Here is a 13203-nt window from a genome sequence, read left to right as displayed (position 1 = left end):
TACCTGATGGGAGTGCAAAGTGAGTACAAAAACAATTGTACACTCAAAGGGCTTGTCCGGGAATTGAACCCGGGACCTCTCGCACCCGAAGCGAGAATCATGCCACTAGACCAACAAGCCGATGTATATTGACCTTGACTGTTCTCATTTCTCTTACCTAATGGGGGTGCAAATTGAGTACAAAACAATTGTACACTCAAAGGGCTTGTCCGGGAATTGAACCCGGGACCTCTCGCACCCGAAGCGAGAATCATGCCACTAGACCAACAAGCCGATGTGGTTTGACCTTGACTGTCCCTTTTCTCTTACCTGATGGGAGTGCAAAGTGAGTACAAAAACAATTGTACACTCAAAGGGCTTGTCCGGGAATTGAACCCGGGACCTCTCGCACCCAAAGCGAGAATCATGCCACTAGACCAACAAGCCGATGTGGTTTGACCTTGACTGTTCTTTTTTCTCTTACTTGATGGTAGTGCAAAGTGAGTACAAAACAATTGCACTCAAAGGGCTTGTCCGGGAATTGAACCCGGGACCTCTCGCACCCAAAGCGAGAATCATGCCACTAGACCAACAAGCCGATGTGGTTTGACCTTGACTGTTCTTTTTTCTCTTACTTGATGGTAGTGCAAAGTGAGTACAAAACAATTGCACTCAAAGGGCTTGTCCGGGAATTGAACCCGGGACCTCTCGCACCCAAAGCGAGAATCATGCCACTAGACAAGCCGATGTACATTGATCTTGACTGTTCTCTTTTTTTCTAACGTGATGGGGGTAATAAAGTGAGTACAAATTAATTGTACTCAAATGGCTTGTCCGGGAATTGAACCTGAGACTTCTCGCACCCAAAGCGAGAATCATGCCACTAGACCAACAAGCTGAAGTATATTGACCTTGACTGGTCTCATTTTTCTTACCTGATGGGGTTGCAAAGTGAGTACAAAACAATTGCACTCAAAGGGCACGCCGGGAATTGAACCCGGGACCTCTCGCACCCATAGCGAGAATCATGGCACTAGACCAACAAGCCGATGTATTTTTACCTTGACTGTTCTCATTTCTCTAACCAGATTGGGGTGCAAAGTGAGTACAAAACAATTGTTAACTCATGGGCTTGTCCGAGAATTGAACCCGGGACCTCTGCGAGAAACCTAAAGCATTTCAAGCAACAACATTTGAAGAGCAAGTTTTCAACCATGACCCATCTTCATACCGTTTAATTTATGCGCAAGTTGTTTTCTTGTTTTTGAAACGCGGGAGACTCATGCTCGGTCTGTTGTAGACCTTGTGGTTTGACCTTGACTGTTCTCTTTTCTCTTACCTGATGGGAGTGCAAAGTGAGTACAAAAACAATTGTACACTCAAAGGGCTTGTCCGGGAATTGAACCCGGGACCTCTCGCACCCGAAGCGAGAATCATGCCACTAGACCAACAAGCCGATGCATATTGACCTTGCCTGTTCTCTTTTCTCTTACCTGATGGGAGTGCAAAGTGAGTACAAAAACAATTGTACACTCAAAGGGCTTGTCCGGGAATTGAACCCGGGACCTCTCGCACCCTAAGCGAGAATCATACCACTAGGCCAACAAGCCGATGTATATTGACCTTGACTGTTCTCTTTTCTCGTACCTGATGGGAGTGCAAAGTGAGTACAAAACAATTGTACACTCAAAGGGCTTGTCCGGGAATTGAACCCGGGACCTCTCGCACCCAAAGCGAGAATCATGCCACTAGACCAACAAGCCGATGTGGTTTGACCTTGACTGTTCTTTTTTCTCTTACCTGATGGTAGTGCAAAGTGAGTACAAAACAATTGCACTCAAAGGGCTTGTCCGGGAATTGAACCCGGGACCTCTCGCACCCAAAGCGAGAATCATGCCACTAGACCAACAAGCCTATGTACTTTTACCTTGACTGTTCTCATTTTTCTAACCTGATTGGGGTGCAAAGTGAGTACAAAACAATTGTTAACTCATGGGCTTGTCCGAGAATTGAACCCGGGACCTCTGCGAGAAACCTAAAGCATTTCAAGCAACAACATTTGAAGAGCAAGTTTTCAACCATGACCCATCTTCATACCGTTTAATTTATGCGCAAGTTGTTTTCTTGTTTTTGAAACGCGGGAGACTCATGCTTGGTCTGTTGTAGACTTGGTTCCAAGTCTTTAGTCGTCCTGATAGCCGCTACATTATTGGCTGTAACAGCGCCCCCTTGTAATAAACCTCCGTCGTGAGATTGCGAGTTATTAGAGCGCGTGTGATACCTAATAACGCAGGGGCATTTTTTTCGTGGCTGATGCAGAGGAATAACCACGATCTCACACTTGAAATCAAGGCTAAGTCTATCGCTTTACCGGTACCGTTTGATCGCCTAACCCGAGGACCAACTGCCGAGCTGTGAAAGGGCGTCGGTCCATATAAGGATAATGGACAAGTCACTGTGTAGGTCAACAGTGTGTTGGTATTTCAGTCAAGAAACTCTGCTTCCTCACAAGGGGCGGTCTTTTGCCGTTAAGAGGGGTAAGAATGAGACCAGTTTCGGGGGAACTTCGTGGAAATAGCTGCGTGGAAATAGCTGCCCGAAAACCCCTCTCCCTTTCCACATACACAAGCTAGTATACGCAACAGCTCCTATTGGTTTTGTATACGGTATCCGACTGTAAACCTATCCCGAACCGTGGACCCTTTTGTACTTGTTTGATATAGTTTCCCTCTGGCACACATTGTACCGGTTTTTTTTCTTTTTTTTCGATTTCACATCGGCAGCTCTGAGTTTTATATCACATGTTTACTCTACATATACTAACAATAACATAATTTTATACATCGAGGTTACTGTGACTGATAAAGAAAACCTATTATGTAGGGGACTGCAAATACCGACATTTACATCTTGTTCGAGTATAAGCGAAATCAAAATCCAATGTCTAAAGACTTGTTTTATCATCATTGAAATTGTCCACACCAAATCAGCCGTACTTATACAGTTAAATTATTCAAGCTGTAGTCCTCAAGTTTATTATAAGTAATAGCAACAAGAGAGCATACTAAAGAATAATAATAAAAAAATTACAAAATATAAAAAGATAAAAAATTAATTAACAAATAAAAAATAAATAAAATCTAACTTGGATGCTGAAATTTTCACAGGTTTTGGTTTTATTTTTATTTGCTAATTAAATTATAAAAAATTGCTTACGTGTGCTCCTCTCCCTCTCTGTGATGCTCATGACGCCCCGAAATCAGACCCCCCTTTCATTTGATATCTTGACTTTTTAGAATAAACATTCCCAAAGTAAAATGTTACATTTATGAGTTTTAAAATATGATTACTTTTAAATTTTACACGCGAACAATATATTCGTTTTTACACTCACGTAAGATTATATTTAAAGGGAATACACGTTTGGGTATTGTCAAAGACCAGTCTTCTCACTTGGTGTATCCCATCATAAGCATGAAGTCACAAACCTGTGAAAGTTTGAGCTAAATTGGTTATCGAAGTTGCGAGAAAATCATGAGAGAAAAAACACCCCAGTTGGACGAATTTGTGTGCTTTCAGATAGGAATAAAAGACTTATGGCTAGAAGTCTTTTATTATTTTAGTGAGAAATTACCTCTTTCTCAAATACTACGTTACTTCAGAGGGAGTCGTTTCCCACAAGGTTTAATAATATTAACAGCTCTCCAATGCTTGTTACCAAGTCAGTTTTTAAGTTAATATTTGTTTGTTTTTAGTAATTACCAAACGTGTACTTCCCTTTAAAAGCAAAACCGCCAGTAATTGGCAGAGCAAGAATACTAAAAGGGGGATTGACAAACGTATATAGCGCCCTCAGTTCTGCAAGTATACCATTGCTGTTTAGCTCATTAAACTCGCAGGTTGACCAGAACAACGATACTTCATGCTCAGAAATTGAGTTTTCTTGTCGGGACATGAAAGGGTACGACTGACTGTAAATTTGTGTCATCTTCTTCGTATTATTAACTGGTGAACATATCTATAGATCAAGACTGCCGAGATATGTTGCAGCTATCTATCACTGCTTCGGGGCTTAGATGGTTGGCCTACGATTTTGTGCAGTCAGTTACCGTATTTCCCACCGGATAATACTGTGACTTGGACATTAACAGCAAACGCTTTCATTCAACTCTCCCAATAAAAGATCCACATCTTGGTTAAATCTGCGCACATTAAGTTATTAAAGGGAATACCACATTATATCCAATCAAGTTCCGCGGACCTCCCAATTTTTTTTACAAAGTAACTACCGGAAAATAATTGTATGAATAATGTTTGACTGGTCATTCACTTTGAACAAGTTGGTATTTTATCGTGTATTTGTCTAGGGAAGTAAGGAACACGTTGACGAATGAGTGTATAGTCGTCAATCACAGACAATCAGGTCTAACCGCGACTGTTTGCCTTCAGTGTCCCTGATGGGTCTGGGAATGAGAAATATTCCCCGTCGACGTGCATGCCCAGACAGACACAGCTTTCCTTCCGCCGGACTATCCCTGAAACTTAATTGTTGCACCTATTCGTCCGAAGCAATGGACCGAGGGTCTCAAGCCTTTTCGATATTTAAATTCCCATGGTATCACAGAGAGCTGTGTATCAGGGAACTTCAGACAGCTTTAACTCTAGGCCTAGTTGCTTCTTTGTAACTTGAATTACCAAGGGCGATAAAGTGGTGACTGATGTCATACGCTTGGGGAGTTTAGGCAGATACCATGATGGACTGTATGATTGTCACCGTATAGTGAATAGTTACTACGGTGACTGCCACGCCTATTACCGCGGTGGGCGTGTATGAATGTTACTATGGTAACCGCCCCTCCCTATATCACGATGGGTTATTTTGTCCCATTGTCCTGATCGAGTACTCTCTTTGACCTTAACAAGTACTCTCTTTGACCCACCGAGCAATAGCCATTCTGCTGGTTGATCGTGCTCAGTTTTGAATGATGTGAATTAAAAACTCGGACTTCTTTTGGCTATATTTGGACTTAACAGTCACTATCATAATTAAATAACAGCGTTTTATGGGGAATTTCTTGAATAGCATCGATTGTGTACGTCTGTGAATGCTCAGCCGATGTGAAAAATGATATAATTATAGACCAACTCTGAAACAGCTGTTTTCAGAGATTAAATTGTTTTCTACAACATGACTAATGTTTCAGACAATAATGTTATAAAAGGAACCTGAACCTCTGACGCGACCTTTGACGCCACATAGTGTGGTTTGCATTTCCTAAAACTGTATCTTGAAAGAACTTCATCGACGCTTTAAAGGCACTGGACACTATTGGTAATTATCTCCAACAGTTGTTATCATACAAACTTACTTGGCAACGAACATTAGAGAGCTGTTGATAGTATAGAACATTTTGAGGAACAGCTCCCTCTGAAGTTGCGTAGTTTTGGAGAAGGGGTAATTTCTCACTCAAATGGATAGAAGACTTTCAGTTAACTTTTCTTTAGAAAGGCCAAGCGAACTATATGTTTTAGAGGATGATGAGCTTATGTAAGCCTTCGGTGTTTGTCTATTTGTAGCTCCGTCGGACACCAATGTGGATTACACATTCGGTAAAGCATCTGTAGAGGTAAATGTTATGTGTTTATGATTTGGTCAGCATTCACAAACTTGCGGTCCAACGACCGAATTACCTTCCGAATTTTGAAAACATTACATTTCCAAAAAATAGATAATCAAACATTTTTTACAAAAAGAGCAAATTTGCCCAAGGGCGTCGAAATATGCGTGAACATAAGCACACTATTAAAAATGACAGCGATTGTGGCGACTTTTTTAATATAGCAACATTGGAACCTTGTTCGGTAAACCTTTTCTCCACTATGGTCATTATATTTGTCATGCTTGGATACATATTATTAATGTTTATCCGAGTAACGTAAAGATTGATTACTAACCATCAACTAATCAAGATGAGGACCGAAGTCGGTGACCCCTGTACGTTTTTATATCAAGTTAATGAAGACATCTGAACGTTAGTTGATACATAGTTGAAGGTTATGCTTAAATGGTAGCAAAACATTGTAATCAATCAAGGATCGGTTCATCTTTTCGAGAGAGAGAGAGAGGAAAAGCAGCACTTCAAAGTTGATTTCGTACCTGCCCTTTAAGTAGGGCATTCCATCACCAAGTAGAATACAGCACACTTTTGTCGCATTACATCATTATAGCATTTACAGCTTGTCGCCTGAATATGTTCAAATTCATTAAGTGCAGATTTCGAGTGCCAGAACTATTTACTTCCGAGACCATTTTCCAGGGGGCACCGAAACACGTGCTGTGTGTTTACAAGTGAGTCAAGCTAGCCGCAGCCCGTTGGGCCAATGATGTCATGTCCGGTAGTGCACCGGGAATGGGGTTTGCGCGGTGGTACCTCAGGAGCGGCCAGCCGAGGGCCAGTTTGCTCTCACTTCCTAATTCTGTCAGCACTAGAGTGCGTCCCAAAACGAACGTTTTAAGAACAAGCAAATCTTTAAATTACATTCTGTTAGTCCGGGATGAGGACAATTGAAGCACCATTGTACATCCTTGGGAAGTGAATATTTTATGAGGGACGACGGGGCGACGGAGAATTTAAGAGCCACGTTGATGAAGCTCTGGTGCCCTTGAAGTTTTCTCACCTTTATGAGAAGTGGATTGGCAATCGTAGGATTTCACCAACGTCGTTCACTGAACATTGTCAGAGCAGTGGAAAAATGTGACTTGGCATCATTTCACAAGGATTATAGTTGATTTATGGTCTCCATCAAGCTCATTGTACTGGATGTCCTCGAGTTACATCAAGTGTAAAATAGGTTCTTTGTGACTGCTTCAACTTTGAGACACATTGTTACCCAATAGATCACCGTCAGTGTGTTTGGAAATTACTACCAGTTGCATGGGTTACTGACTGCTTCCAAGAAGTTTCCAGAAGTGAGTTTACTCCGAAATTTCAGTCACAGTTAGACACCTCAGGATAACCGAAGCCTCGAACCGAAAATGCCAATATTTGCAACTAAACCAGTACTCGGCCAACCCCGGGCTGCAGTGTACTCCAAATACAGCCACCCTCTGCAGTTTGTCAAACAGGTTGACAACAATGCAAAGCTATTCCACGGGACCCGTATACCGAAGACTGCGACGACCGGTGTGCCGTCTGTGTTGACGGACCAGGAGGGGGTCGAGATCGCCGTGTTACCGGGGGATGAGACTGGCCGGAGTGGGGCTGTTATAACTGTCCCACCGTGCAGGGCTGTAACAACTTTAATTGTGCGGCTTCCGAGTACAGATACTGAGGTCCGACATGGAGGCAACTCGTCACCCGTAAGATATTTAAAGTAAAACTTTTGACTGCCTCTTATGTTGCCATTTAAAAGACAAGTATGCTTGCTGCTTGTTCTTTTATAATTTTATTGACGCTGCTCTTTGTATTAATTTATTTGTTTGTTGATGATTTGCGTAAAGTTGCTGGCAAGATGCTGTGTATTCAGGTTGGCATGGTGGTATCTTTCCTCGCCTTCAACCTCTAGACCCTCGTTCCAATCAAGCCAGGGGCACTATGTGAATGGGGATTTCAGCCCATACCTTACTGCGTGGGTTTTCCCTGGAATAATTATCTGCGGTTTTCCTGGCTTCCACACCTAACCTTGTTCCTTTGTCTTCTCTCCATTTATTCTGAGAGTCCTTGGCTGTAAAAAAAAAAAAAAAAAATGAAACGGAATACCGCGTTTGCCGTTGGTGCTCACTCTGTCACTCGTGCTTTTTCATCACATGACGTTGTACACAAGGTCCTCGATAAGTTAATACCACTAAGCCCACTTGATCTAGGCCTATATTCATATTTTGCTAATGCGTCTATAAATATCCGAAAAAATGACTCGAAAGATGGTATTAAACATAGTTGTTATAAGAACAGATCGTGCTGTTGCTGCTGTGATAACCTTGTGCTTTTTTTAAAGGGTCTGTATACAATTGGCATGACATTCGAAATAATGGCAATAAAATTTACTTGACAAGAAGTGAAATGCATTTTGAGAATTGTTTCACTCCGAAGTACTGTGATTATGGAAAGAGAAATGTTATCCACACATGTTTGAATCAGAAAAACGTAACTGGATAAACGTTTCTCAGATTATGTATTCTTCCTGCCTGGTAAACCGCTCCAGATTTTAGGGTTGAAACAATTATCAAATTATCATTTTATGGTGTCCTAAGTTTTAACGTGATTTTATTCAAGGGTGCCCATAAACCCTAAAGAAAGTTAAAGGGATGTGTGGCACTTGCAAACTTTAACCGAATGTTAAAGTCAAAGCCAAACTTAATACTTTTCGTCACTTATCAGACATAGAAGGCCAAAATCAACTGACGCCAATGAGTTATATCATTGTTTTCTTATACAGTAAATATTCACTGCGTTAAACTGGAATATAGTAGGACAAACTGACCCACCATTTTTAATTCAAAGGCGCCAGCATTTGTGTATTTGCAGGCGGGGCACACCCACCAGGTGCAGTGGCATCTTAAACAAATTACAATCCGAGGAACTTCCTTCAAGTTCAAGGAATTAGGGTAACAGTCGAGTTTCATTGATGACATAATCATCTCCTGACGGAAGTTAAAAGTTTCCAACCGCAACATCAATGTATGTTCCTGTGGTCGCCTTCTAACTTCTGGTTAATCTCACTAACAAGCCCCACCCGAGCCAATACGATCCAATGGCTTTGTTAGAAATGTTATCCTTATTAAATTAATGAACAAAAACAATAAGAACTTCCTAAGGCAAAAGGGCAGTATTTCACACATAACACAGATGACTTTCGGGTAGACAGCTTCAGGAAAGATATGATTTAGTCAATTATGATCTGACAGGATTTTGAAGCCTGGTTAATCCGCGCAATTACTGGCACTGTGGGTCACTCATGCAACGCTCCGTCACGTTGCCACAGGAACTCTTAAAAACTAAAGGATATTATAATATTGCCATCGAACAAACAAGCTTTTGAAGTGACTATTCATATTAATTTTCGAAAAGGCCTAGGCCTATATGTCAAGAAACTCAACGTCATTAATAGCTGATCAACCAACTTATTGTATCGATCTCAGATGATGACAACTAATTTAAAATCAATAATCCGAATCGGAAAATGTACTAACTTTTTCAATTAACTCTTTCTCGCATCAATCGACGGTCAATGGGTTGAATGTTAGATTACCAGAAAAAAGAAAATCATTGCAAAAGTGTACAGTGAACATACACCTTTTGCATGTTTTTGAGCTTGGAAGTATAAGCTTAGTTTGGAAAGTAGCCAGTGACGTAGCTGATACAGCTTCATGGGCGAATATTTTTTAACGGGGACGCTATTTAAACCTATTTGTAATGTGTTTGTTCATCATTTGAAATCCTGTTTATATTCGTACACTTGTGATTTTGTCGTATTTATCAATAAAACAAACCTGTATGAAGGTTTCGAAAAACTAAAAAACACTTCTACCGTTGCATTAAAATGACAATACTTTGACGTCTATGTGTTGGATGTTGCTATGTTGTACATCCATGCTTCAACAAAGCGGCTATACAAAATGGAGCTCATATTACGCAACATGAATGATAACTTAACAGGACTTTTCGCGAATCTTTCTGAAAAGCTCAGGCAAAGGGTATTAACAATGATTGAGTTTCACACAATCAAAATCTGTTTAATCCCCCGTGAACTAATTTTCCTTATTGACTTATTGATTGAACACTCAGCTTAAGTAGATCAATCAAGTTTTTAGCAATGGCGTGAACCCCTACTCACTGTGAATGAGATGTATATAATACGATTTATCTGTGGACGTTTCAGCTTCATTAGATGTCAAGTTTTTGTTAGAAAAAAATTGAAATTTACAGAGCAATATTTTCAGGAGAGTCGCGTAAATCCGTTGTAAGAGCTGATTATAGTTATTCTCACCCGGACAACAATTTCTTTGTGACATTGTTTCACTTAGTTCTCAAAAGTAGGCCTATCTTCCTTTAAAGCCATTGTACACTTTCGGAACAGAAAACAAATAAAAGTTCACAGATTTACAAATAACTTACAGGGTTTACAGAAGGTCATAGTGAAAGACTTCTCTTGAAATATTATTCCATGAAATGGTTCACTTTTTGAGAAAACATTAAAACAATTATCAATTCTCGACGGGTTTATTTTAAACGCATGTCATGACACGGCAGAACGTGCGGAAACAAAGGTGGGTTTTCCCGTTATTTTCTCCCGACTCCGATGACCCCGATTTTCACAAGTTTGTTTTATTATATTATATAAGTTGTGATACACGAAGTGTGGGCCTTTGGACAATCTGTTTGCCAAAAGTGTCCAATGGCTTAAAAACAAAATAACCCTTATAAAAAAAAATCAAAATCAAACTTTTTTATCTCACCAGTATTTTGGGTGGAATAGCCCCCGTCCCATTAGTTTGATCTAGAAGGTTTTAGACAGTCGCAGAATGACTGGCCATCAGTTAACGGAAAAGACTGTAGCTCCCACTTCCGCGCTTTACAATGTATTACTAAGTGCCGATATAAACTCGCAAGGGTATACATGTATATTTAGCTAATTGTCAAGCCTATTGAAACATCTATTGGATCTTTCATCGTTAGTTACTCCTTGTAGCATTGATGGCTTGCAGCTGCAATAATTCTCCTCTTGTAAAGAAGTAAGTGGTTCAACGTTTCTATCCAAAACATGTGGGACTAAACATCCATGCTTTGTAGCTAGATATTTTTAGATATATATTTAAAGTTATAGGTATAAGTTAGTTGAACTATGGTTAATTCACAGCAGTTGGCGTATACGTCTGAAACGTTACACATATAAAAACACAAGTATAATACCAACTTAGATACCGGGTCAAAAGTCTGTTTGCTTTCTCTGTCCAATTTTTTCTTCTTTCTGTGCCCAGATTTTCCCACACTATTTTGCCCGAACTAGGTCATACGCCTATGAACATTAACCCAAGTGTCTTGTTCAGGGACTTAAGTGCCACGAACGGGACACGAACCGTATACTAAAAACACGTATACAGCTCAATCATTACACTCAGATATAGGAATCGGGGAGGCAAAATACTTACGTGTTGATCCCTTAAACCACTTTCTACGATTTCTATTAAGTTTGAAACAAACTTTTACTGTTCTTTGATGATATGTACAGCAGTTCAAACCGGTCATTACATTGACCATTGACACAATGTCAACCCTTTCGCCCCGTCTCCTCGTTCAAGCTGCAAGTCTTTGCCCCTAGACCCTGTCCCCGGCTATTGGTCATTGTAATTTAGTCTTAAAACAAATTAGTTGGTACACGTGTTGACGGTCATGTTATACCTCCCTACTGACTGCTCCAACAATCCCCAGGTAACATCTTAAAAAGATATTTATAACCCCGGGGTCTGTGTTGACACCGTCTGGCCACTCAAAGTGTCACCTTAAGGAGGTCCTCCTGGTTACCCACCCGTCCGGTGACCTATCCTATCCTGAACCCGTCCTTTTACTCTAGAGGGCGTGCGAACTTTACCGCGTAAGCTGCCATTTCCTGAGTGGGCAACAGTGATTTTTCGCTCGTCCCCAGCGCCTTGCCTTTAACCAAAAGCGCTGGGATGGGCAAACGTATTAAGCACGCTCATTGGTTAATGCTCAGTCCCATCATGCATCACACTCACGCCACACTCACATCATTTACACTGCACACATGAAGTACTTTATGAACAATTAGAATCTGTGCAAGCTGATTGGCCATCCCAGCGGTCATTGATAGACCTAACTGCTTGAGCCGAGAAACAGTGATCTGACACATTAACACGCATGGACGGAAAGCTTTAAGCAGTATCCGAATCTTCATATTATAACACAAGGCGTGTAAAGAGTTATTGTCGCTTCACCTTGTCTTGGATAAGTTAGGCCAATCCTTTTCAAAGTGGGTGGAGGTCGACTACAGCAGGCGGCCCTGCAGTTACCAATCCAAGCGCTAAATGTTTTACTTTTAATTTGATGGTCGAAAGCAAATTGGAGGGGTTAAAAGAAATATCATTTATGTACCAGTTTATTTGTAGGCACATTGTGTTTTCCCTTATGTCATCGCTGTCAATGCATATATTTTCCAAGGTATGTGTCAACAGATAAAAACAGTTGATTTCCAGAGGGGACATGTATTGTCCCATAGGTTGAGAAACGCCCTCTGGAAATGTATGCGTCAAACTTACAAATATCCGGTTAGGTGTCTACAATAAAACCTTTCAAGCGAAATTTGTCAGAAAGGGATTTTTTCCCCCTTACTTTTAGAATGCTGGTTGTTTTTCTTTATTGAGTGGTTAATATTTAGTGTGTAAAAAATATGTTTACTCTGAATGTTTTGGTTTTGTTTAGTGTTGCTGCTGCTGTTGGTTGCATAAAAGGGGTGAATGAAACTATTTGGTTTTGCCTTTCACTGGTTTGTATTAAGCACAGTTTTTTAAAAATATAAAATATAGGAATCGAACCGCCTCAGAGGCTAGCTCGGTGATCTGGTGATTAGACATCTGCCCTAGCCAGACAAAGGTCGTATAATATTCGAATCCCACTGAGTGATCTTCTGTTGTTTTTCATAGGCAAAAACCATAAACAACAGTCGGTTTTATATTCATATATTAAGCTATTCCCGTGCACACACACGATTTACTTTAAAGGAGCGGGAAATGTTTAACTGGTAGCAAATAAATTGCTTTTGTAGTGCTTTTTTAACATAGTTTAGACGGACAATGTTCCATTCATTTTCAACGTCCCCCGTGGATTTGGGAAAATTTTCTCGATCCAGTTCTAGCAAGGAAACAATCAATTAGAACCACACCACGCCATCACGCACAAGTCATAAATAAATTGATTATATTCTCAATATTTTCACTCCCAGTGACAGTTTGACTCAGTTTCAACTCATGTGGGAATCCCTGAGTGTTTACTCATCAAACAATCTCACTTTGATGGAGGAAGTTGAAATTTCTTGGCAATACTTTGAGCCCCCTGGTTTATATCGCGAGTAACTGTAAAAGAAAGGCAACATATTTTGCGGGTAGTCAGGGAAACTTGGACTGGTCTGTGTTATTTCAGGGTTATTCTCTATTTTGGATTCAAAGAAGGAATACAGAAATACAAACATTTGCTAAGTTAAGGTTTCAAA

At 40.5% G+C, this 13203-nt stretch overlaps 1 protein-coding gene and 8 non-coding genes across 9 annotated transcripts in view; 1 reads left to right on the top strand and 8 right to left on the bottom strand.

The window, feature by feature from the left end:
• LOC139953114 (uncharacterized) overlaps nt 1-13203 on the top strand; it is a 47634-nt gene that overhangs the window by 21669 nt on the left and 12762 nt on the right. The gene's annotated exons all lie outside the window — the stretch shown is intronic.
• Nucleotides 49-120, bottom strand: Trnap-cgg (transfer RNA proline (anticodon CGG)). The gene has a single exon. It is a non-coding gene; the product is annotated as a tRNA-Pro (tRNA).
• On the bottom strand, nt 202-273 carry Trnap-cgg (transfer RNA proline (anticodon CGG)). The gene has a single exon. It is a non-coding gene; the product is annotated as a tRNA-Pro (tRNA).
• On the bottom strand, nt 355-426 carry Trnap-ugg (transfer RNA proline (anticodon UGG)). Its single transcript has one exon. It is a non-coding gene; the product is annotated as a tRNA-Pro (tRNA).
• On the bottom strand, nt 506-577 carry Trnap-ugg (transfer RNA proline (anticodon UGG)). The gene has a single exon. It is a non-coding gene; the product is annotated as a tRNA-Pro (tRNA).
• Trnap-cgg (transfer RNA proline (anticodon CGG)) lies at nt 1364-1435 on the bottom strand. The gene has a single exon. It is a non-coding gene; the product is annotated as a tRNA-Pro (tRNA).
• Trnap-agg (transfer RNA proline (anticodon AGG)) lies at nt 1518-1589 on the bottom strand. Its single transcript has one exon. It is a non-coding gene; the product is annotated as a tRNA-Pro (tRNA).
• On the bottom strand, nt 1671-1742 carry Trnap-ugg (transfer RNA proline (anticodon UGG)). Its single transcript has one exon. It is a non-coding gene; the product is annotated as a tRNA-Pro (tRNA).
• Nucleotides 1822-1893, bottom strand: Trnap-ugg (transfer RNA proline (anticodon UGG)). The gene has a single exon. It is a non-coding gene; the product is annotated as a tRNA-Pro (tRNA).

Source organism: Asterias amurensis, chromosome 21 (genome assembly GCF_032118995.1).
Source record: "Asterias amurensis chromosome 21, ASM3211899v1".
NCBI classification, from domain to species: domain Eukaryota; kingdom Metazoa; phylum Echinodermata; class Asteroidea; order Forcipulatida; family Asteriidae; genus Asterias; species Asterias amurensis.
This window is presented reverse-complemented; position numbering and strand designations above follow the sequence as displayed.